The sequence below is a fragment of the Triticum aestivum genome, chromosome 3D (genome assembly GCF_018294505.1).
Source record: "Triticum aestivum cultivar Chinese Spring chromosome 3D, IWGSC CS RefSeq v2.1, whole genome shotgun sequence".
Taxonomy (NCBI): Eukaryota; Viridiplantae; Streptophyta; class Magnoliopsida; order Poales; family Poaceae; genus Triticum; species Triticum aestivum.
Window position 1 is genome coordinate 238,493,641 of NC_057802.1, and position 25,353 is coordinate 238,518,993.

Genomic DNA, 25,353 nt, shown 5'->3' on the forward strand with positions numbered 1-25,353 from the left:
TCCAGACGCTGGTGCTACTAGTACTAGTAGTAGTGCTACCAATGTAGTAGGAGTACTAGCACTGTACTACCCGTTGGTCAAATTATTACGTGCTGCTCCTCACAGTGAAGTGACAAGACCCTGCGCCGGAGATGACACCTGAGTATAGGCGCCGTGTTCGGCATACCATAGTCAGCCTCACCGTCTGCAGCCACTATCATCATCGCTGTAGAGCTAGCCTGCTTACAACTAGCCCTGTTCGACATAATTTCCCGTGCGTAGATGCCCGTGCATTGCGCGGAACACCAAGATTGGGGGTGGACGGCGCCGGCAGCGGCCATCGCGCCAGATTTTTCCACGGACTTCTAGATGTGGTGGGGAGGAGATAAGGCTGATTGTGAGAGACAAGGAGTTGTTTGTAAATAGGGAACACGTGCGAGCATCTTTTTGCAAAAATGGAGAAGTTTGGTTTGTATGCGTCAGATCTAGATCCGACGGCTATTGGTGAAAGATGGGAGGCACAACATCATCACCGACTCAGGACCTGTTTGATTTGCAGGATTTTGAAAACGCAGGAATAGGACACGACAATATTACAAGTTTCAAACTGATATTACAAATGTTAGGAGTAATGCTGCACCTACGAAGAGGGAATTACTAGGAAGTTTACGTAAGAACTTTCGTTACTTTAGGTGGATGCAGCATTATCGTACAAACTAAAATCCACCGCCCTGACAAGTCACCAATGGGCAAATAAGTTTTCGAGTCTCTGGCCACTTGATGTTTCAAAAACAAATTCAGCTTCTGCGGAGACTTTGTCATTTAGGCTTAGACGCTTGCGGTGATCAGCACGCCATTCATTGTTGTGCCAGAGAACGCCAAACCTCATTAACTTGAGCACACTTGCCTCCAGAACAAAGAACCTGGCCAATTTAATCTCAGATGTGCTGCCTCAGTAGTCGATCAAATCAATTTCCGTAAGATGGAGATCAAGGCATTCGATGAGATTGTTATAGTGCAGCACATTTTTCACTTTCGGGTCTTTTTTTATCTGCAAAAGAAGAGAACATATTAGAGCAGCTGGCTGTATAAGATTGTCGTGTCATCAAGAGGTACCAATATCATTCGCTCATACGATAGGGTTGGCTAGCTAGTGATATTTTTTCACTCTCTCTCTCTTTCTGTTTGGTCTCATTTAACTAGGAGCACGTGAAGAGCTTGGGCATTTGTTGCCTTCGACTATGTGGCCGATGCCATATTTCGCAAAAGTATGCCACATAATACGCATCGATGTCAAATCAAAAGATTTTGGCACCGCTCTCGCGATGTGAGAGAGTTGGCACCGCTATGCACATAGACCCACATGTATAAACAAATCAATCAAACCAACTACACCAGCCTCTCACTCTCCCAAACAAGTGTTTTTTATTACCTCGGTCCTCTCTCTCTCTCCCACGCAAGTGTTTTTTCATTGCGTGAGATAATTTGGCACCGGAGCGAAGTAGTGATCCAGATTGGGGCACCAAGTGAGCAATGGAGGGGCATCGATGCCAAATGCATCACAAGTGAATTTGGCACGTGTTTTGGCCTACATAGCCCACTTTTGTACTCCCTCCGTCCCAAAATTCTTGTCTTAAATTTGTCTAAATACGGATGTATCTAGTTACATTTTAGTGTTAGATACATCCGTATCTAAACAAATGTAAGACAAGAATTTTGGGATGGAGGGAATACTACCTCGTATTTAGTATAAAATTTTGACCATAGATTTACCTAAAAAAATGCCAATGCATGTCACTAAAAATTACACCATTTGAAATTATGTTCAAATACGAATCCAACGATATAGTTCTTGGTGACATGCATTAACATTTTGTCAGTTAAATCTATGGTCAAATTTTGATACTACAAAATAGGAAGAGTAAACCAGGACGGAGGTAGTACTTGCTCTTAGGGTAACCATAGATTTACTGGAGTAGTCTAAGTTACTTTCCACTATGACTAGCCTAGGCTACTATAGTAGTACAACATAAAAATGATGCAGGTGATCACGTGAGAGAAAAAATACTAAAAACATTTCTTTCGGTGCAATGCGTAGATGCAGTTTTGAACACTACACTTGTCATCGTAATTTGGGAAAATTACGAAAAAAATGAGCCACGTTGTGATTACCGTTTACTAATAGGAAAGAATTTTCACCTCAATGAGTAGCTTCTCCGTGCACGGAAAGCATGTAAGGAATTCAACAACTTGATCCAGATTGGGGCCGATAGATTTTAGTGCCAAGATCTTCACTGTGCGCATGGACTGGGTCAAGCTTGTGGGAATCATTTTCTGGAAGACGGTCGTAAATTCATCAAGAAGAAATTTAAAAATGTGAATTTCAAGAAGACGGAGAAGAAGATGAGTGTTGTACCTGAACGATTACGGATCCAATAAAGAGTTCGGAGAATTTGGCAGACGAGTACACCAACGCTGTCAATTTCGGCGCGTCAATGACCCTGATTTTTGTTGGACCTTCTAGATCCGATACAAGCAATCTCTCAAGGAAAGGCGCATTCGCAATGACCATAACGTGGAACAGCTGGAGTGATCTCTTCCCAATTGATGTCTTGTTGCGGGGCCAGCAAGACACATAAATCCATCGGAGATTCGTCGAGGCGATGTGGAGGCTAATGAACCTGTGGATCTGCTCAAGACGAAGGGACTCGAGCATAGTACAGCTGCGGAGCAGGTGCTCCATAGCCTTCTTCGAGATGACAACGTCGAAGAGGTCGAGCTGCTTGAGTTGAGGGAGAAGAAGTGCGGGCGCGACATTAATCTGGGGAAGATAGCAGGAGCTGAAGCTGGCACGGTGTAGCGTTGGCGTGAGGCGGAGCGCGGACGGCGGCAGAGAGCGACATCGTCCAGCTTCAAAGTTGAGCTCCTCGAGCTGATCTAGGGCGGGGGATAAGAACCACTCATCGAACTTGGGTTGGACCTTGCAGTTGGTACTGAACATGCGGATGTCAAGGCGTCTGGCTGGCCCAGGGTGCGATGAAAGGATCTTGGAGACTGCGGCCATGCGTTTGCAATCCCCATCGCAGAGGCAGCTGTCGACGGTGAGGTTGAGGGGGACGCGGCGCCAGAGTGGGCGCCACCGCCGGGAGAGTAGGGCGGTCTGCATGGCAGATTTGGTTGGGAGGAGGCCGATGATGATGAGCAGCATCTCGTCGGGGAGGCTGCTGATGAAGTCCAGGCTCGCCGGATGAGGTTTTGGCTCGATCCGCCTCCGCTTCTTGGCTACCTCGCCGTCCATCTCAACCGGCGGCGGCGCTGGTGTACACGAGTGCTGGTGTGTGTTGTGTGTTGGGTGTGCGCGAGTGCGTCCTTCTGTGCATGCCGCCGCGCAGTGGTGAATTGTGCGCGAGTGCGTCTTTCACGCGCAAGAAGTGTGTCCTCAATGCACCCTCAATTTACTAGCGTGCGGGGTGCTACCCCGAGTGGTTTCAACTTTGTTTACTTCACCGCGTGTCAGATGGGCCTCTAGTTTACTTATTTTCACCCACTGCCACATGGGCCAGCACACGAAGATACAGAACATGAGCTGACAAGGCAGCATGTGGACTGGTTGACCGGTCAACTAAACAATATACGGAGCTATACGCTGACACAATGAGCGTATAATCCGTCGGTATGGAGAGTTCGAGTGAGAGGGGAGGCCCATGAGAGATAGCAGAGAGAGAGAGAGAGAAAGAGGTAGTCCCTCCGTTCGATAATGTAGTTCAAAGTCAAACTTTTGAAACTTTGACCAAGTTTATAAAGAAATTACTTATATCTACAATACCAAAGATAAATGATAGTATGAAGTAAGTACATGTTGTGATGAATCTAATGATCGTTCCAGATGTAAATGTTTTACTCCACATATACCTGGTCAAACTTTTTTGAGGTTTGACTTTTCAAAACATCCATATGCTTATGGACGTGACAGAGTCCCTAACTAGAGAGAGAGAGAGACAGAGACAGAGAGAGAGAAATAGAAAGAGTGAGTGAAAAAAGTGTGAGTGCGTGTGTGAAAGAGACATGGACAACACACGATAAAAGTAGAGAAAAAGTGTGTGTGTCTTATGCAAACATATCACACATGCATCTTCGACAACGAAGGCAAGGTGAGGAGATAGTGTGTGGTTGTTTGGAACAGAGAGAGCAAGACCCCTAGCACATGGCCAAGAGGGGTCTGACAAACAAGGGAGAGAAGTCGAGAGAGACATACGGAGAAAATGCAGACATGGGGAGGAGAGAGTGTATGTTTGTCATAGAGAGATCCCCTGGAGATCGTGATGGGACTACATGGGTGGGAGATCGAGTGACAAGGTGTGTGCGTGATAGAAGATGCCCCTAGAGATATTGAGATAGACGTATGGATGGAAGGAGACAATACGTGTGTTCCTGATGGCTAGTGAGAGATAATCATACTTAGGAGGGGGGTGCTTGCGCCTATGATGGAGTGAGGGATTATGGTACTTAGGGGGGTGCGTGTCACATGGAGAGAGAACAAGGGCGGAGAGTGTTGGATGGGTCTATATGTATAGCGCGAGCGAGACATGTGTATGTGTGAACCAGGGAGATATAAGGTCAGTTTGGTTTGCGTCCTGAGCATCTTTTGCCTGGCCTGGGGTTTTGCCTGCACGCTTGTTTGGTTGATACCCTGTGAAAAAGAAAGCCCGCCTGGCCTGGATTCCCTTGCACTTTAATTAGCCTGGCTGGACTCCAGACACTGCAAGTAGCCTGGCCCAGGCGACCGATTTCGAACGCCTGGTCGTGCCTGGTCGTGCGGCCACGAGGCTAACAGCAGCCTGGATGGATATTTGCATTAAATAATTGCTGCATGGACTGATTGATGGGACGTTGATGCTTTGCCTGGCCCAGGCATGAACCAAATGCTTCAGCACCACACAAGCCTGGCCAGGCAGAAATATTTTACATCTCACGTCCACACCAGGCAGTACTGGCCATCAAGGCATGAGGGTCAGGTCACGAACCAAACTGACCAATAAAGTTTGAGAGAGATTGAGGAGCCCCGGTAAGGTTGAGTGGTGCGTCAGATAGCTAAGAGGGGGAAAGAAATATTCCATCCGCTCGATAATGCAGTGCATGTAAATTTTTTAGAAGTCAAACTTTGGAAACTTTGATCAGGTTTACGCAAATGTTATTTATATCTACATTACCAAAGATACATCATACAAAACTACATCTCATGGTGAATCTTTGATGAGGACATCAATACCATTGTTACACCCACAACCCCTGCTACTATACATACTGGACCGATTACTAGAGCTCGCGCACGCCAATTAAATTACCAGGTACTTTTGTTTCTTGGTAATGATTCTAATGTTCATGAGAATATGATGCTGCCTAAATTAGATACATTTGTTTTGCTTACAAATGAAGGGCCTAGCTTGGAGAAGGATGAACATTGGAGCAAGAACAAGCATGGAGTTGATGGCATGCGCAAGGGAGACAAGAACAGAGTTTCAAGTGATGATTTCAGGACTTTGAAGCCACCATAATGAGTGCATGAAGCCTTGGACGAAATATACAAGATGCCACTTCATAATTTTCGTCCAGAGGCTATTCTAGGTGCTGCGTCACCTTATTTTGGGCCAGGCCCATGTAATTTCGAAATACTTCAATATAGGTTGTTTGTAGAGTCCGTATGTGTGGGGAAACAAGAGTTAGGGTGGGTTTCAGACCCCTCCTCCAAGGGCCACGAAATCCCCCCCCCCTCTTCCTCCATATACACAGCCCCTAGGGCATCGTTTACACTTTGGGTTTTGTTTAGATTAAAAGTTCGCCATAGCCGCAACTTCGCGTACTTCGTTTGTGTTCAACGACCAGACAAAGGCGTCACAGAACCCCACCTTGATCAATAAAGCTTTCCTCTTATATTCGCAATATCCAGATTGCAATCTTAGTTTCTTGCTTGTTCTTTGTTTGCCTGCAGGAAACAGACCTTCGTGGTCAGGTTGATCGTGCTCCGGCGTGGTCAATAACCTCTCGGAGTTGGTTTAGCGATTGCTAAGGCGCGACGTCCTCGCACGTTCGTAGTCGGATCGTCAAAGTCGACTTCCTCCAAAACGATAGCCACCATCTCATCGAAAGACGGGACACCTTTGCCTCTATCAATCTTATGGTATATGTTTGCCGTTCTAGATATAATTGTTTTTCTCCACGTACATGGTCAAACTTTGTGATGTTTGACTTTTCAATAAATCTATATGCTATGGACCGAGGAGAGTGCGTAAGTCGAGACAGATCAAGTACGTGTGAAGGAGAATGAGTAAGTGTGCAAAAAGAGTATGCGTGTGAAAGAGAAAGTGACAACAAATGATAAATTAGAGAGAGAGTGTGTGTTTTCGTTTCTTATGCGAACATATCACGCATGCATCTCCGAGATAGAAAAGCGAGGCGAGGAGATACACGAAGATAGCTAGTGTGTGATTGTTTGCAATGGAGAGAGACACCCCTGTAGCACATGTCCAATAGAGGTCTGGCCAACAAGGAACAAAGGTCGAGAGGGACACATGGAGGACATGGACGCATGGGGAGGGAGAGAGGGTGTGTTTGTGATAGAGAGATCCCCTCGAGATCGTGAGGGGACTATATGGGTGGGAGATCGAGGGAGCTGCGTGCGCGATAGAAAGATGCCCCGAGAGAAATCGAGATAGACCATGCACATGTTTGTGATGGAGACTAAGATTAGCTAGTCATATACTTATAGGGGGGACTGCGTGTGCCTACAATTGAGTGAGAGACCATCATACTTGGCTAGCTAGGCATGAGATTGTGTGTGTGTGTGCGTGTGAGATGGATAGAGAACGAGGGAGAGAGATAGAGTTTTAGATGGGCCTACCGAGTGCGAGTGAGATATGCATGTGTATGTGTGACCCAGGTAGATGGAGAGTTTGAGAGAGAGAGGGAAGAGCTCCGAGACGACAGAGTGGTGCGTGAGAGAGTTACGGGCAATGAGCCAAGGAATTTGTGTGCGTACGATGAGTGCACCCAAGATATCTAGCTTGGACTAGCTAGAGTATCATACATAGTGTGCGAGAGAGACCTATAGATTGAGTATATATGCATGCGAACTAGAAAGACCCCCCCCCCCCACACACACACACACAAAGAGAGAGACAGATGGAGCGAAAGATGCCCAGAGAGAAATCGAGATAGACCATGCACATGTTTGTGATGGAGACTAAGATTAGCTAGTCATATACTTATAGGGGGACTGCGCGTGCCTACAATTGAGTGAGAGACCATCATACTTGGCTAGCTAGGCATGAGATTGTGTGTGTGTGCATGTGAGATGGAGAGAGAACGAGGGAGAGAGATAGAGTTTTAGATGGGCCTATCGAGTGCGAGTGAGATATGCATGTGTATGCGTGACCCAGGTAGATGGAGAGTTTGAGAGAGGGGGGAAGAGCTCCGAGACGATAGAGTGGTGCGTGAGAGAGTTACGGGCAACGAGCCAAGGAATTTGTGTGTGTACGATGAGTGCACCCAAGATATCTAGCTTGGACTAGCTAGAGTATCATACATAGTGTGCGAGAGAGACCTATAGATTGAGTATATATGCATGCGAACCAGAAAGACCCCCCCCACCACACACACACACAAAGAGAGAGAGATGGAGAGAAAGGGAGAGGGACCAACAAGGTTTGTGTGTCGGATGCGTGCGACATAATGGAAGATTATCTGAGAGAGAGAGAGGGAGAGGGAGAGGGAGAGAGAGAGACAAAGAGAGAGAGAGAGAGCAGGAGTCCGGGAGAGGGGGAGGTCGTGTTTTATGCATCAAAGACTGATATAAACCATGTTTCGATATAAACTTGCATTCAAATATTTAAATTGGAGAACATGTTGTCTGCAATCCACACATGAACGGATATATGCGTATATCAAAGAAGTTCATTAATTTGACTTTCAACATGTTCATGGAGTACTATAATACTGTACAACATGCTACTCGATTGAGGTGTTCAATTTTGGATTTAGTTCACTATTTTGACCTAGTGAACGAGCTATTTCATTGAATCAAGATATTTCATTTTGGGTTTGATTCCCGTTTTTGAGTGGGTCAACTATTTAACATATAGTAAATCGCTAGCAACGAGCATGTAAAAACACATTACTCCTGAGCATCATCTCTCCATCTAAAAAAGAAGTGGCAAGCTAATATTTCAAAATTTGATTCGAATCGACTTGGCAAGGTAGACGTGGATGCCCGTTCTCCCAAAATTTGAACGAACCGTTAAACATCCTCTACTCGGTGGAATTCGCCCGAGCAAATAAATGGGAGACGCAAAATTACCGTCCTATGTGGGACACACATCAATTGGCCCGTTGTACATCAAGGGTAGGTTCGTAACTTCATCCAAGCGCGCCTTCTCCTCGGCCGAAATGACATGTGCCGAATAATTCATAAACCATGGGCGGCAAAACACGCTCTCCTCGCCCGAAATAGCGCACGCCCACTATTTCAAAACACGCTCTCCTCGCCCGAAATCACTCGCGCCCACTATATTTCAAAACACGCCCTCCTCACCCGAAATCGCTCCCGCCCACTATTTGGGGAGAAGCAAAGTTACTCTACTATCCCCGACCCTCAGTACATAGACCCAAGCCGAGAAGCCTAAAGGCAGGGGTAGAACTGTAACTCCCCCTCACATTTCAGACAAATGCGTCCGTAAGACATGGTTCCACTCCCCTCCCAATCCCCCCCATTCATACCTTGTGGGCGCCAAATCACCTTCTCCCGAGCCGCGAAACCTCAGCCCCTCCTCCATGGCGCCCCCACCGCACCAATTTCACAGCCGCCCTCCTTCCTAATGCCGGAGACGCTGTCCATTTGCCGTCGTGCACTGGGTCGTGTGCCTCTTACTCCGTGCTGCTGGAACTGCCTTGACGACGGCCGCGTGAACCGTACCGGAGCCGATTCACCCCCGCCGTTGTTCACGGCGCCGGAGCGGCTCCAACTTTGGATCCATCCAGAGTCACGACGTTGCTTCCCCATAGCCGTCGACCGTCACGACATCGCTGTTTCCCTGCCACCGGTCGCCACCGCAACCGCGCCGGCCTCACCGACTTGGCAGCTGGACCTGCCTACTTCACCATGCCGCCAGATAGGTCGCACCCTCATCTCAAATACTTTATTTAGGCTTCAGTTGTCTGAATTTTTATTCTGGGCCAAACGATTCCCAATGGGAAGCAGCACCCCTCAAGGCGGCGGAGCTCCTAGGCTGCCGGTTGGCTGGTGTCTAACGTAAGTGTGCGGGGCCGCAAGTTCGCTGCAGAAGCAGCGCTTAGATGGCTATCTTAGAGTTGTGTGGGTTGAAGGTACTGCCGCCGCCGGATCTGGATGACGGGGAGTCTTTGTGTATTGGCCCGGGGGCGGCGCAACCATGGCAGTGTGGTGGGGCGGGGAGCGGGGTTTTGGCCGGGGCCACAGACGGCGGAGGCAGGCTGCTGTGCCGTTGGTCGCTGGCTCTCCGGGGAAGATTCCGAACAGTGTCAGCCGGGAGGCACAAGACGGCCATCAAGCCATCCGTCATAGATCAGACAGTACCAAAATAAAATAAAATCGTGTGACCCCAATTTAGTCTTCAGTCAACAGACGTGTGACCACTCTCGTACCTTGCTGTTGATCTCTTAGTGTATTTCTTCAGATCAAAGAGATATGTCATTCTTAACATTATGCGTGATCTGCATCTTCAGCCACACCGTCTTCCGACTCACCGTAGCTGCTCCAACAAGGGAAGCATACACCAGAAGGGAGCTATAGTCCCCACTCAACAGTTCCCTGCATCGAATGCGCGTGCCCAACATGGACAGCCACAACAACTGCAGGGCCATCGACAAGTCAACACATGATGCTCACTCCTATGGATGGCGGCCAGATAGGTTGTACCCTCATCTTACTTGTGTGAAACATTTATGGCTTTGTTATTCATCTAAGCATGGAAAATAGATTATCTCATTTCACTGTATATTCATGCTGATCTCTTACGGGTCTTGTTCAGGAGTTAACGTTGTTCCATAGTTTAGCTAAGATACTTGTTCTTTAGGTAACGTTGTTCCATAGTTATCATCCATCAGCCAATGCTATCCCACAGGCTGGTGATTATAGTATTATACCACTTCTAGTATTACCTATGTTGTTCTTTAATACTTTTGTGTGCCATCTAGTTAATCTCGAGTACAAACGATACATATTCTGTAGCTTTCATCTGTGTTCTCCCTTTAGTTTTTGAGACCTGTTGCTACTAGTTAACCCCAGTCGTACTATTTATGTCGTCTCCTACAGGCACTCATTACATAGATCTAACTACTAGTTGTCTTCCATGCATGTCAGATATAATTGCACACACTGATATATCCACAAGAACCTCATGGAGCAATGTAAAGGCCACTAAACTAGATGTCAATGATACCCAATATGATGGAACATGTAAAGGCAGTTCTTCAGAAGACTTGCAGAAAGATGATGAATCCTCTTCACCCCACAAGGTCCTTGCTCTAACTTGGCCTATGATATGGGTACAACATGCATATAATGTCCTGGAGTGTATCTACTCTGTTGCAATGCCATGTGCTTAGCATGCTGATCATGCATGTAAATATGTCATCCCTTCCTGTTTTTCATTACCTATTCCATTCATGATAACATGTTTTCAAATTCAAGTACTGTCATTCTACTCTATCGCAATGCCATCTGCTTAATTTGGACATCATGCTTCTGAATATCTTATGCATTGTTATTCATCAGTATGTACTTCATCTGTCTACCATACCATGTTTTTTTACATTGAAGTGTTGTTCTAGTGCTCTGTTGCAATGCCATGTTAGTTTCCCAATCATACACGTGTATGTTGCCTTAGTTTTTTTGTACGTATTCCGCTAGCATACAGTTTTACATTCAACTAGTGTTTTTTTACTGTGTTGTCCTGTCGTATCCCTAGCTCTTACACCATACTCCCTCTGTCCGGATTACATGTTGCTGAAATGGATAAAAAAGGATGTATCTAGAACTGAAATACACCTAGACCCATCCATTTTTTCCGGATGGAGGGAATACATGTCAATATGTCATGCCTTTCTATTCTTCAGTACCTATTCCATCTCTCTACTGTAGCATGTTTTATAATTAAAGCACCATTCTTCTATATAAGGCATGCAAGGGGAAGACGACTATGTTAGAATCTGAAGGATTACAAACAAGGCCATTGCAAAAGATCCAAACGCCAGGATATAACAAACCAACTCCAGTTTTTATAGATACTGCTCCAGCACAGGGAAACCCAACTCCTACTGATAATAAGCAGATTCCAGTGGCCAAAGAACTAGTCTGCTCCAGTCCGGCAAAAATATGTCAACTCCATTCTAAGAAGCGTGTGCATATCCTTGCATCATGAAATTTTATAGCATGCTGATCATATTTTCTACATGTTTCTTACCCATCTCTCTTTTAGAAAATAAGCTTAACAGATCAAAGAATTTCTGCACTGGTATCGTCTGTGAGGAAAGAATCTTGCAGGAATTCTCTGTGCTCCAATGCAGATGTAAGTACCTGTTGTATATCACTATATTTTTACATCAGCATGTATTTTGTTAATCGGCGTGAATCCAACCTTTATCTGATCTAAATTTAGTTGTAGCAAAATGTATGATTAAAGGCCACAATGTTGATTTTTGTAAGGAAAACTGCTTGGTAGTTTTGCATCCTGAGCTGCATGTGTGTACTATCTCATATCAGTGAGTTTGAATACTTTGGTTCTGTAGTGGGTTTTCAGTGTTTTTTTACTGTGTTGTCGTGTCGTATCCCTAGCTCTTACATCATACTCCTTCGTCCGGATTACATGTCACAGAAATGGATAAAACTGGATGTATCTAGAACTGAAATACGCCTAGACCCATCCATTTATTTCCGGATGGAGGGAATACATGTCAATATGTCATGCCTTTCTATTCTTCAGTACCTATTCCATCTCTGATGTAGCATGTTTTATAATTGAAGCACCATTCTTCTATATAAGGCATGCAAGGGGAAGACGGCTATGTTAGAATCTGAAGGGTTACAAACCAGGTCTTTGCAAAAGATCCAAACGCCAGGAGATAATAAACCAACTCCAATTTTCATAGATACTGCTCCACCACAGAGAAACCCAACTCCCACTGATAATAAGCAGATTCCAGTGGCCAAAGAACTAGTCCGCTCAAGTCCAGCAAAAGAATGTCAACTCCATTCTAAGAAGCGTGTGCGTATCCTGGCATCATGAAATTTTATAGCATTCTGATCATATTTTCTACATTTTTCTTACCCATCTCTCTTTTAGAAAATAAGGTTAAACGATAGAAGACTTCCTCCATTGGGATCGTATTCGAGGAAACTATGTTGCGGGAATTGTTTGTGCTCCAATGCCGATGTAAGTACTTGTTGTATATCACTATATTTTTACATCAGCTTGTATTTTGTTAATCGGCATGAATAAAGCACAGCCTTTCGCACTCCAATATGCATATATTGTTACAAGGTTATGCCCAAAGGTCTCAAAAATGCCGGTGCTACATATCAACGCGCCATGACTAAGTTCGATTTGAACTAACTAGTTTCCATGGTTCTCCAGGAACCTACCGTTTGCGTTTTTCAAAGCATTACTCTTCCTGAGTGCGGGTTCGGTGATTCATGCCATGTCGGAAGAGCAAGATATGCGGAAGATGGGGGGCTTGCCTCCTCCTTTCCTTTGACCTATGCTTGGAGGAGTGAAACAACGATTCCGCCTAGCGTAGGACACGTATATTTGATCCAATCTTGCAAGTGTAGCCAGCCCCACCCACGGGTGAAATTGTCTCAGTGATATGTAGGCTCTCAGCCCTTACTTGAATCATCCGTCCTCCCTACAGAAAGAAAGCGATTTTATGCCCTCCCGAAGGAAAACGTTTGGGCCGGCTGGAGCTCGACACGGAGCAAAATGTAGATGATCTGCGCAAATGGGCGAGGTAGGAGGACGTGGTTGGAAGTTTTTTTACACGAGGCCTTGCACAAAAGACGAGTACTTCAGAGCCCCCTTAGCGAAGTATTTTGGGTTCATTACAACCTTCTCCTATTCAGAATCGGAGAATAGGAACGAAGTAGATCATAGCGGAGAAGTCGAGACCTAACAAAATAAGTAAACCAGAAGTGTCGCAAAAGACTAGGATGGGAAACAAAACGGAATGTACCGGATTTTTAGCACGTACTAATTCAATTCTAAAAAATCGATAATAGATATTTTATTCTGCTTAAATTGTCCCGACAAGGAGAGATATTCAATATTTGAATTAGATTGGGTTGTACACGACCTCAGTTGAGCATTCAGTTAGAGGCGGCGATCGCAGGTTCGCCGGAGGAGAGGGTGTTGCGAGCAAGATTGCACAAACAAAGCCCTCCTGCCCGCAGCCCAACGGCCAATGCCACAGGCAAATCTCCATTTTCCAACTTATACAACTCTTTGGGGTCCAAAGATACTCGCCATTGCAACTTAATAAATAGGACCGGTTCCCTGAGAAGGGAGTGGCTACCCACTGGAGCTTCGACCAACTACCACCGGTCAATTCCGCTTTGGGGCCACCCCTGACTTTTGAAGTTCTAGGTTTTCTAGTCTACTCCTCTTTTTTCCCGATCGAGCCGAAAGCTGTGAGTGTAGTCTTAGGAACGAACCCGGGGTTGCTCTCGGAAAAAGATTGTACTAAAGAAAGCTAGAAAGCTCAATTCCAAGCTTTAAACCTCTGGTCCAGAGAGATGCTTCTTCCTCTTCCTTTTTTTTTGAAGTCGAGTCATAAGGAAAGATCGATAGGATTTGGTTATGATGTTCAATATTCAAATAGCGGAGATTCACGAAGAAGTATTGCGCTATTTACTAGTGAGTGGTATTATTGGACTGATATTTTGGTGGGAAATGTTCTTCCAAAGGCTTTCGAGCAGTAGCGGCAGCGGGGCGGGAGAGTTGGTTATCCAATTGATCCTCTTATGATGATCCAGAGAAACGTGTGGTTTCTGAACCCATTGAGATGCTCCATGCTTTCGCCTTGCTTTGTAGTCATTTTCTATGAGATGGAGATTGGCGAGAATATTTCTCTACTTTCAGAGGTTTGAGGCCTACTTGAATTCAAGAAGATTCAGATACCGAAAGCAATCATGCCGGTACCAAAAACCGATGCCTTACCACTTGGCTATACTCCAAACGGGGGGAAGGCTCGATGAAAACGAGCTGGTCTTCTTCAAGCCGAAGGGGAGCTCGGATAATTGAATGAAGGTTGGGACAGGGCTCAAACAATACCTAATGGTAGGCAACTTTGCTACTGTTGCTCACCCGATACGATCGTACGAGGTCACAATTTACCCAACACGATCATCCGGGGAGTCCCAACCCTGTGAAGCTTAACAGACAAAGAAAACGATAGAGACTTCCGGGTATACGGAGCATATGTTGGTTTAGAATTGCTTGGGAATTCATTGATAGTGACTTTTGAAGTTCTAGGTTTTCTAGTCTACTCCTCTTTTTTCTCGATCGACCACGCACGGCCGAGAAAGATGTGTCTCGTATTCAGCAGCTCGCCTAAGTCCTAATGTTAGTGGAAAGAGTAAGCGGGTGGGCTGCTTTTTAGAAGTTCGGCCCGGTTTTTCATTAAAAAATCAAAAAGGGGGGAGGGTTGAAACACAAGTAACTGATATATCCAAAGATGTTCTTAAAGAACAAATCATTTATCAATTGGAAATACTCTATAAAAAGCAGAACGGACAGAGAACTGTCCCGATTTCTCGTACTTTCTAGTTGACAGGGACAGGCCTTCGTGGGACAGTAGAAATAAGAGAAGAATGAAGGCCAGAATAAGCGAGAAAGGGGGACCACCCTCTAAGCCTAAGTATTCCTCAATGGCCGATAGCATACAAGTACCGTGAGGGAAAGGTGAAAAGAACCCCAATCGGTACCGCTCCTCGTGGAGTAGATCCCTCATCCAACCAACCCTTTTTTGACCAGGGAACGGGATAATTCCTAACCTTTATCTGATCTAAAATTAGGTGTAGCAAAATGTAAAAGGCGCCAATGTTGATTTTTTGTAAGGAAAACTGCCTGGTAGTTTTGCATACTGAGCTGCATGAGTGTACTATCTCATATCATGCACATTACTGAATTGTAGTGCTGCTCTGGTTGCCCATTCATTCATTGTGTCAATGTTGCTTTCGTATTACCTTACCTGGCTGATGATAGCTGTGGCATATTGTGATAATTTGGTGTAGGCTAGTTGCCCAAACGTTCGTTGTGTCTATGTTGCTTTACTATTATCTGACTTGGCCAATGATAGCAATGCTAGTGTGTTAATTTGGTGCAGGCTGCTGAAGATAAGAAGACAAACCCTGAAAACAGCAAGGCAACCCCATTGTTTCTTTCCAATAAATCTAGGCCAGGTAATATGGCAATAACTCATGATTAATCTGTTTGGTTCCCCACCTAATTTATGTTATGATGCAGTGGTCGAGACACTCTCCACTATCAATAATACAAGCCTGCCAAAATCGCCATCTGGATCTGTTCAGTATCCTCTGTCTCAAATGCAACGGAATAAATGTATGTTTGTGAACCAATAAATGGCTGAAGCAATGATGGAAATGGTGGAGGAATCAGAGGTGCAGAGTCGTGCGACACAACAACTGATCAATGTTTTCAGAGACAGTGTAGCAAAGCAGCAAGAACTTGCCCACATGCTTATGGGCGTCATCCGTGCTGAGGTTGCAGATTGTGACGTTGTAGATCGTTAGGTTCTGCTCATTTATTTGCACTGGCATCAATCTTTGATTGCCCAGTGGATGTAATTTCCTGTAATATATGCTGGATGTGCAACGTTTTTCCCTGTATGCCGTACCTTTGCTTGATCGGTTTTGGTCCTGTGCATAATTGCTCGTCGTAATGGGCTCAAATTATCTAATTTGGCCTAAAGACTTGTACGAACTTTATTGGGCCCATTAAGTTAATGGGCCGTTACTAGGCCGAAAGTTAATGGTCGGCCCTCTTACCTCCCGGGTCGTTAACAGGCCGACATCGAAGCGGGCTACAGGTGGGCCTAATTGATTTCACGGGCCGTTAACAGGTCGTTACTAAGTTTGGGCTACATATGGCCCAACTATACTGTAGGGCTTTAGCAGGCGAAAGAGATAGCGGGCTTGTACTGGACCATGAAGAGCATGGGCCGCTAAGAGGCCGAAAGTCAGGTCGTATTGTAAATGGCCCAACTGTGTTGTGGGCCTTTAGCAGGCCGAAAGAGAAACCAGGCTGGTATTGGACTGTTGGGGATATTACTACTAGGTATAAACCGGCCAAGGAAGCCGGGTTATCCCTATAATGGATTGTTATATTTGAAGCCCATGAAGACAAGGAATAAAGCGGTTTATTACAGAGACTCAAAGGCCCAAGGCCCAAAGGTAGTTTAGGGCCTGTAGCTATAAACCGCCATGTAACACGTGACTTGTATTGTAAGGTATGACAAAGTAGAGACCGAGCCGGTATGTGTATAAACCGGCATCGGGACTCTATAAGCCGGCGGGCGTCGACCTGTGTATATAAAGGCACGACCCGGCGGCGGTTCAAGGACAAGAAGCAACAACTCAAGATCTAGGTAAAGCGATTCCGCTGCCTGATCATCGAGACCACAGCAATTCCACCACAACTGGATCGTAGGCTTTTACCTTCACCGCAAGGGGTCGAACCAGTATAAACCCTTGTGTCCTTTGTCCGGTTTAACCCCTTTAAGCTAACCCGTTGCGATGGCTCCATGACTAAGACTTTTCGCTAGGACATCTGCCGTGACAAACCCATGACAGTTGGCGCCCACCGTGAGGCTATCGCACGATGGTTTCGAGTTCTTGAAGGGCAACTTTGAAGGGCTCAAGGGATACGTCGTGGGTCGGATGACCAAGAGTCGCCGCGGCAAGCTCTACATCGACGATGCAGGCTGGGGCCCCGAGGCCGGCTCAATCGAGTACGGGTACCGGGTCCCCTTTGGAGGAATTCACGTCTTCATCGGCAAGATCGGCGAACCTGGCCCTGAGCCGGACATCTGCACCGACCTCGTCGAGACGGCTCAGCGTGCAAGTCCTGCCCGGGTTCAGCCCGCTGTGAAGCGTGCGTTCGTAGGATTCATCAATGTTGCGGATCTTGAACCGGCGTCCGATGGTGAGACCGTCGTCTGTTCAGATGACGAGTCGTCCACCGGGGAGACCGAGTCACTGTACCAACTGCAAGATGGTCGGCTTGGGGGTTGGTCCGATGGCGACAGTATTCCGGACCCCCTTGAGCCGTCGAACCGGGTGGCGATCTTCATGGCCGGTACACAGCCCATGTTACAATCTTCGGCTGCGGCTGCAGTGATTTCCGGATCAGCAGCTGGGGCTGGGGGCCCCGCGCGTCGGCCGGCCCAATTCTTGTCCGGTTTGTTGGACGCTTGGACGATGTTATTAACTGCACAGGTTACCACGGAAACCCAAGATCAGCATAATGCGGAGGTGGCTAAGCTGCAGGATCAGATAACTCAAGCCAAGGAGGATTTAGTGGCTGAGGAAACCAGGATGGCTGAGGAGAGGGCCGCTTTGGAGGCGCAGGCACAGCGGATTCAGGTGCAAAATTACCGACTCCTGTTGGACCAGAACGCTTCAAACGAGGTATTCCGGAGAAAGCACCGGTCTCGACTGCCACCGGTTTATGAGGCAATGAACCTCTTCAGCACACCAGGAGCAGGAACTAGTAATCCGGCAGCGCTAAACCGGATTGAAGTGCCAGGGACAGGAGCGCTGGATCAACCAAGGATAGCAAACCCGCCTCGACGGACCCATGACCCACCACAGTACCAACCGGCACCGCCGGGTCACTTCTCCACCCCTTTGGATTACATGATTGCCGCTGCATCACGATTGGCCGCTATTCCAATGGAGGGTGAGTCCCCGGCGGTGGTTGAGACGCGGCGTGCCAGGGATCTTCTTCAGACGGCTATGGTACAACAGCATGCTTATTCATATAGTCGAGACAGACTTCATTCAACCCCACGCCCAAGCCGGAGTTACAGTAGGCACATCAATGAACCGGTCGTATCAAGCAGTGCGCGGAACCGAGATGCCCCTCGAGAACCTAATCCGGCGCGTGGTGGGGCAAATGCTCAGGATGTAGTGGACAGTGGCAGAGCACGTTGACAAGCCGAGTTAGCAGTGCAGGACCGTCAGTTCACTCTGGTTCGTCCGACGGCTCCCGTGGAACAAGGCCTTACTTTCAGTTCTTGGGGAGTGCCTTGCCTCATCCCGGCTTTGCGTAATGTACGGCTGCCCAAGGATTTCAAGGGCCCCCGTAAAGTGCCTAATTACACCGCTGATGTGCCCCCCAAGTCATGGATTGAGAGTTATGAGATGGCAATGGAGATGTTAGATGTGGATGAAGCGGCCTGCCCCCCAAGCTTCAAGGGCCCCCTGTGGATGAAGGGCCGCTGATGTACCAAGGATCCCGAGTCTGACAATGACAAACTAGGGAAGGGAAAGAAGAACGGCAACACCAAGGGGCAGCAGCATAACCCGACGGGCCACAATAATAATGGTAAGCGGAAAGCAGATCATAATTCAGATTTTGTGGCTAACACCAATACACAGGGTAATGGTCAGCGCCGTAAGGGAAAGCCGCCCCCAAGAAGGGGAGAACCCAGTCCTAATCCGGAGCGGCTGAATTACTTGTTGAACCAGCCCTGCCCGAAGCATGGAACGCAGGACCAACCGGCCACGCACCTCTGGAAAGATTGTTATATCATGCGGGAATTCAAAAATTCAGATTTTTTCCGGAATGATAATGGACCGTCCGGCGGTTCAGGATCTGGGTCCTACGGGCCGGGTTATGGAGGAGGCAACTCCGGTTCAGGATTCCAGGGCAATCATGGTGGACATGGAAATCAAGGCAACCAGAGCAACCAGGGTGGTTATAACCAGCAGGGACATCAGCAACAGCAGTCAGGATACCAAAGTCACCCAAAGCAGTTGAATAGTGGACAGTACCATGTCTTCACCACTAGCCTATGTAAACGTGATCAGAAGCTTCATAAACGGGCGGTGAATTCTATTGAACCGGCAATGCCTCGTTACTTGCGATCGTCTGAGCAGCCTATTGTGTGGAGCCGAGAGGATCACCCACCCCGGGTTGATAATCCGGGTCATCTAGCGTTGGTGGTGGCACCTCAGGTTGGAGGTTATAAGTTCACTAAGGTGCTCATGGATGGAGGAAGCAGTATCAACATCTTGTATTATGACACCTTCCATTGTATGGGGTTGACAGATAAGAATCTTAAACCGTCGAACACTGTTTTCCATGGTGTGGTGCCTGGCAAATCAGCTTATCCGGTTGGTAAAATAGCTCTGGAAGTCGGTTTTGGAGATGAGTATGACTCGAGATCAGAGACATTAACTTTCGAAGTGGTGAAAATCCAAAGCCCGTATCATGCCCTATTTGGACGGCCGGCTTATGCTAAGTTCATGGCACGACCCTATTATGTTTATCTGCAGCTCAAGATGCCGGGTCATAAGGGGACTATCACAGTACATGGAAGCTGCAAGATCGCTTTGGAGTGTGAGGAAGGTGATGCGGCCTATGCTGAGTCGGTTTGTGCAGCGGAGGAGTTGAAGTTCTATAAGGACAACGTTGATCCGGCGGACATGACTTCTTTGAAGAAACCAACCACGGAGCATGATCCGGCCTTGAAGTTTAAATCGGCTGATGAGACTAAGATGGTTGATTTTGTGCCCGGCGATTCATCCAAACAGTTCATCATTAGTGCAAATCTGGATCCGAAATAGGAAAGCGCGCTCATCGAGTTCATCCGTGAGAATCGGCATATCTTTGCATGGAAGCCTTCTGACATGCCAGGTGTACCGAGGGAACTCGCTGAGCACACCCTTAATATTGATCCCAAGTTTAAACTGGTCCGACAGTTCCTTCGTCGGTTCAATGAAGAAAGGCGCAAGGCTATTGGTGAGGAGGTAGCCCGGCTCTTGGCAGCTGGGTTCATTGTTGAAGTTTTTCATCCGGAGTGGTTGGCTAATCCGGTGCTGGTACTTAAGAAGAATGGCACCTGGCATATGTGTGTAGACTACACAGATTTGAACAAAGTGTGTCCAGCTGATCCTTTTGCCCTCCCCCGTATTGATCAAATCATTGATGCTATGGCGGGTTGTGAGTGGTTGAGTTTTTTGGATGCTTATTCGGGTTATCATCAGATCAAGATGGCGGTTAAGGACCAGGAGAAGAAAACTTTTATAACTCCCTTTGGAGCCTTCTGCTATGTGTCTATGCCCTTTGGGCTCAAGAGTGCCCAGGCAACTTATCAGCGTTGTGTCCAGAATTGTCTTCATAATCAGATTGGGCGCAATGTTCATGCTTATGTGGATGATATTGTGGTGATGTCCAGGAAGGAGGAAACATTAGTAGATGACTTGAAGGAGACCTTTGATAACCTCCGGGTTTATAAGATGATGCTTAACCCGGCCAATTGTGTTTTTGGTGTGCCAGTAGGCAAGCTTTTGGGTTTCCTAGTGTCTAACAGGGGCATTGAAGCTAATCCGGAGAAGATCAAGGCTATTACATCACTGGCTAAACCGAAGTGCATCAATGATGTTCAGCGACTGGCAGGCCGGATTGCAGCATTGAGCCGGTTTATAAGTCGTCTTGGGGAGAAAGCCATCCCTTTATATCAAATGCTGAAGAAAATAGACAACTTTGTCTGGAGTGATGCGGCTAATGAAGCGTTTGAGGCTCTAAAGCGGCAGCTTGCCGAACCACCTGTCCTTGCTGCCCCTATTGACAAGGAACCATTGCTGTTGTATGTGGCTGCTAATGCCCGGGCGGTCAGCATGGCTATTGTGGTGGAACGCTAGGAGGCAGGAAAGGAGTATCCGGTTCAACAGCCGGTTTATTACATCAGTGAGGTGCTCATTGAGTCAAAGCAGAGATATCCACATTGGCAGAAGCTTGTATATGGGGTTTTTATGGCGAGCCGGAAGCTGAAGCAATACCTTCAGGGCCATCCCATTACTGTGGTCAGTTCTGCTCCTTTGGGAGACATCATCCAGAACAGAGAAGCAACTGGCTGGGTTGCTAAGTGGGCTATTGAGCTTGGTCCTCACGGATTGAAATATGTGCCTCGCACGGCCATCAAGTCTCAAGCACTCGTGGATTTCATCAATGATTGGACAGAGTTGCAGGCGCCGGAAGACAAACCGGATAACACATACTGGACGATTCACTTCGACGGATCTAGGCAATTGGAGGGCTCGGGTGCTGGAGTGGTTCTAACTTCCCCTCGAGGTGACAAATTTTGTTATGTTCTCCGCTTGATGTTTCCTTGTACTAACAATGCAGCTGAGTACGAGGCCTTGCTCCATGGTCTTCGGATGGCTAAGGAAATGAATCTGAGCCGGGTTAAGTGCTTAGGTGACTCGGATCTGGTGGCTCAACAAGTCTCTGGTGCTTGGGACTCCAAAGATCCCCTCAGGGCAGCATATCGTCGAGAGGTGGACATTGTTGCAGGTTACTTCAAGGGTTACCAGGTTGATCATGTGGACCGGCGGAAGAATGAAGTGGCGAACGCTTTAAGTCGGCTGGGCTCCCAGCATAAACCGGTGCCGCCCAATGTTTTCCTTGATGTTTTGCATAACCCGTCGGTCAAGCTACCCACGGAGGAGGATTTAGCTGTTCCTGATCCGGAGGCTCAGTTGGTGGCGGCGCTCCACGTCATCCCAGATTGGACGATCCCATATTTGGCGTATATGAACCGGGGTGAGTTACCAGAGGATGAAGTTCTGGCCAGACAGATAATCCGGCGTTCCAAGTCCATGACTATTGTCAATGGCGAGCTGCATCATTGCAGTGTTTCAGGGGCCTTCCAACGCTGTGTTTCTCCTGAAGAAGGCCGTGAAATTTTACGCAAAATCCACGAAGGGGATTGTGGTCATCATGCCGGTTCAGAGGACTCCTGGTGGCTAAGGCTTTTCGTCACGGTTTCTATTGGCTGACGGCTCATGCTGGTGCTGAGGACTTGGTCAAAAGGTGCGATGGTTGTCAGAGGTTTGCACGCCGGGCTCATGTTCCGACTCAGGAGCTGAGGATGATTCCAATCACCTGGCCGTTTGCAACCTGTGGGCTTGATATGGTTGGGCCCTTTAAATGATCCAAGGATAAGAAAACCCACCTTTTGGTGGCAGTTGATAAGTTTACCAAGTGGGTGGAAGCAGAACCAGTTAGCAAGTGTGATGCAGCCATGGCGGTTCAATTCATGAAAAAAGTGATATTCCGTTTTGGTTTTCCACACAGCATTATAACAGACAATGGCACGAATCTTTCCAAAGGTGCTATGGAGGAGTTCTGTCAAAGAGAGCACATCCGGCTTGATGTGTCTTCAGTGGCCCACCCCCAGTCTAATGGTCAAGCGGAGAGAGCTAACAGGAAATCTTGAAGGGGATCAAGCCCCGGCTTATGGTTCCTTTGCAGAGGACACCGGGTTGTTTGGTGGAAGAGTTGCCTTCCGTTTTGTGGAGCATTAACACCACCCCCAATAGATCCACGGGTTAAACACCCTTCTTCATGGTTTATGGAGCGGAAGCAGTCCTCCCAAGTGATATTCGCCATGACTCGCCTCGAGTGGCAGCGTATGTTGAAGCGGATAATGAAAGAGCATGCCAGGATGCATTGGACCTGTTAGATGAGAAACGGGACATAGCGGCGGCTCGTTCGGCGATTTATCAGCAAGACTTGCAGCATTATCACAGTCGCCGGGTTAAAACCAGAACCTTTCAAGAAGGTGACTTAGTGCTCCGGCTTATCCAAGATCAGACTGATATGCAAAAGCTATCCCCGCCTTGGGAAGGGCCCTTTGTGGTCAGCAAGAATCTGAACAACGGATCATACTACCTCATTGATGTTCGAGAGCACAAAGACCCACACAAGTCAGAGGAGGAGACGATCCGGCCGTGGAACATAGCTCATCTACGGCCTTACTACACCTGAGCCATAGGCTCCTACCATGTACATATTTTGACAGTGTAGATATTATGATCAATATAATAAACCGGAGCCCCAGCTAAAGCGGGGTATCTGTTATTTTTCTTATATCATGAGTGGTTACACGGAGGCTTTTGTTTGTAAAGCGACCTCCGGTTTACCCCTTGATTCAGCTTATGCAGATATCTACAAAAAAGTCACTTGGGGGCTTGGTCGTATTCGAACCATAGCTACACCTCTTGGCTGGCTTAGAGCCACAAAAAAGTCACTTGTGGGGTCGTATTCGAACCATAGCTACACCTCTTGGCTGGCTTAGAGCCACAAAAGAGTCACTTGGGGGCTTGGTCGTATTCGAACCATAGCTACACCTTTTGGCTGGCGGAACGCCATTACTTAGGGGCCAAAGAGTGTTGTCAAGAACAACTCAAACATAGGCACCCATTGAGCACAGCTCAAAATGTTGCTTGGGGATTCTTTGCTATCGCAATGAACAAAGAAATCTACACTTGTAATAGGCTATCAAGCCATGGCTTGGAAGCCTGGTGTATACACCTAAAACCCCGGGTTAACCTGCCTTCATCAAGTAAGTTACTCCGCCCAGGTAAACCTGGTATGACTCGCCAACTTGAAAAGTCAATCTCATATGACCCTGAACTTGTCAATGATAAACCGGCGATTGGTTAAGGATTGAGGACCATCTTGAAAGGCTTTGTAAAACGGTTTAACTCAGTGGCCTGGCAGCCCATGAAAAGCCTCGCATTTGGGCCTGACAGCCCTTGAAAAGCCTCGACTACAAGTTTTTCTTTGGTTTTTATTTGTCAGCTTTTTCTCCCTTGTTAAAGTTTTGAGCTAAACCGGCGTCCAATGGCCCGGCCTGACTATAAGTCATCAGTATAAACCGGTGTTTATTTAACCCAGCCTGGAGTTAACTATAAGTTGCCAGGATGATCATCTGGTGTTTATCATAACCCGGCATGACTTATTTTATACCAGCATAACATGGTTTGAGTTATCAATACTCAATATTTGGGTCGTCGCCCTTATTACAAGAATGTTGGTAAACCAATAAGGTGATTCAATATCACAGGTATGGTATGTTTCATATTTCATTATTTAAAGCTATGGTTATCAACCTTGGCTATATATTGGGCATTATGACCCGTCCGGCGGTAAACCGCCAGGACAGTTTTTACTTTGTTTTATGCAGAAACAGTGATAAAGGCGGGGGTGTCCCGATCTTTCGATGAGATGATAACTATCGATTTGGTGGAACAGAACATAATCTTCTCCTTTTCCCTTATCTTCATATGTGGATTGTACAAATGTCCCATACCCTGCAATTAGACAAAACACAAAAATGTGTGAAGTATTTTTGTTCTCGATAACATAAATAGATTATTGAATAGTTTGCACTAGAAATCACCTGACAAATATGCATGTATGCAATATTTTTGGTCGTATCCAAGGTAGTCATGTCCTCATCATCCTCCCCTTCTTGAAAACAAAGCCGTCCTCGGCGTTGCTTAATCTGAAATGTGGGTAACAAAAGAGACAAGGTGTACATGTTGTATATGTATATGTCATCCATTTTTACTTCCCTTGATTTTTGCACATATGACACATGTATACATGAGTAACTTTCATAGATCATAAAATATAAAGCCAAAATATTATCGCAAGAAGTAGAAGACATGAAAATATTGCAACTCAGTTTGCACATATAAGTGAAGCTCTTATTCATATCAAAAGATTGACAATGTTCATCATTAAACCAACCTAACATTGGTGAATAAACCTTACTTGCATCAAGAGTTAATTCCATGGGTGCACTCAAAATTGTTGGTATTTTAGTTGTTTGATCACATGATGCATTCATGACAGTAACACGATTCTCTAAAATAGGTGGTGTGCTTAAATCAACAAGTGATTCAACACATGAAGTATTCAAGTTAACTAGGCATGCATCATTCTCATGTGAAGTTATATCATCAATACCTTTACTATTACCTTGTAGCAAAGACATAGCTGATGTAGGTACGGACGGTGACAATGTACCATACTCTTGAGATGATGTCGCACTCTCAATCTAGGGTGTGGCTGCTCTAGTAGGTGCAATGGTGTAGGAACCAACTGATGGTGATGAGCATGAACTGGAATAGTAGTTGTTGTAGTCACCCAATGCATCCTCCTGTAACTGTCTCTCAAAGGTACAAGCACGAACATACATACCAGTAATGCAACAAGGAATATACCGAAATCTTGCCTAAATATCATGGTT